The sequence below is a fragment of the Rhagoletis zephyria genome, unplaced genomic scaffold (genome assembly GCF_001687245.7).
Source record: "Rhagoletis zephyria isolate East Lansing unplaced genomic scaffold, Rhagoletis_zephyria_1.1 Rzeph_scaffold_05111, whole genome shotgun sequence".
Classification (NCBI taxonomy): Eukaryota; Metazoa; Arthropoda; class Insecta; order Diptera; family Tephritidae; genus Rhagoletis; species Rhagoletis zephyria.
The window spans coordinates 11,014-12,183 of NW_016162194.1; the positions used below are offsets into that span (position 1 = coordinate 11,014).

Below are 1,170 nucleotides of genomic sequence, written 5' to 3' on the forward strand. Positions count from 1 at the left end.
AATGCAGTTCCATGTAATATGTTCTCATATACATACATATCTATCTATATATATAAAAATGGTGTGAAATATTTATAGTGATTCATCAATTGAGAACGGTTGGGCCGATTTGGGAAATTTTTCTTTTTCAGTTGTTCGTAATTGCCAGGAGAAGGTTTATACGAAAGAAAATTTTGGGAAAACCCTCCGGTGGACCAGGGACCGATCTATTCGAAAAAATCATAGTTATGGTCCGATTTGCTTAAAATTTGGTGCGTAGGTAGGGTTTTGCCCAGATTAGCACATAGGATATTTTTTTCCGGGAAGTGGACCAGGGACCGATCTATTCGAAAAAATTGCAGTTATGGTCTGATTTGCTTTAAATTTGGTACGTAGTTAGCTTTTTGCCTAGATTAGCATANGCACATAGGATATTTTTTTCCGGGAAGTGGACCAGGGACCGATCTATTCGAAAAAATTGCAGTTATGGTCTGATTTGCTTTAAATTTGGTACGTAGTTAGCTTTTTGCCTAGATTAGCATATAAGATTCTTTTTTTCCGGGTAGTTTCACTTCTTCTTCTTATCCGCCATGTTAGCTATCTGACAGAAAACGTGTTTCGTATTTTTTGGTATACCAACTTTAAAAAAAAAGTCTAGCTTTTGACGTTGGAAAAATAACACAAATGAAAGCCAAACATATAAGTAGAGAATTTGTCTAATATTTTTAAATCATTTTCTTCATAACTGCTGCTTCCGTGGATATTGCAACACACAGAATAGATGTAATAATGCAGCTATAGGAGCAACCTCATCTTCTTCTTCTTCTTTTTTGGCGCTGTAACCGCCTAAGCGATTTTAGCCGAGTTCAGCAAAGCACGCCAGTCGTTTCTCCTCTGTGCCAACTGACGCCAATTGGAAACGCCAAGTGAAGCCAAGTCCTTTTCCACCTGATCTTTCCATCGCAGTGTGGGCCTCCCTCTTCCTCTGCTACCACCAGCGGGTTCCGAGTTGAATACTTTCAGAGCTGAAGCGTCGGTGTCCATTCGAACGACATGACCAAGCCAGCGGAGCCGCTGTATTTTAATTCGCTGCACTATGTCCATATTGTTGTAAAGCTCATACAGCTCATCGTTCCATCGTCTGCGGTACTCGCCGTCGCCAACGCGTAAAGGACCGTAAATCTTCCGCAA

The 1,170-nt window shown here is 40.5% G+C and overlaps 1 protein-coding gene across 2 annotated transcripts in view; it reads left to right on the top strand.

Moving 5' to 3' along the window:
- Positions 1-219: 219 nt before the first annotated feature.
- Agpat2 (1-Acylglycerol-3-phosphate O-acyltransferase 2) overlaps positions 220-1,170 on the top strand; it is a 16,682-nt gene continuing 15,731 nt past the window's right edge. For both annotated transcript variants that reach the window (XM_017627215.1, XM_017627216.1), the window contains exon 1: positions 220-251. The gene's annotated coding sequence lies outside the window, so the exon portion shown is untranslated. The remainder of the gene's footprint in view (positions 252-1,170) is intronic.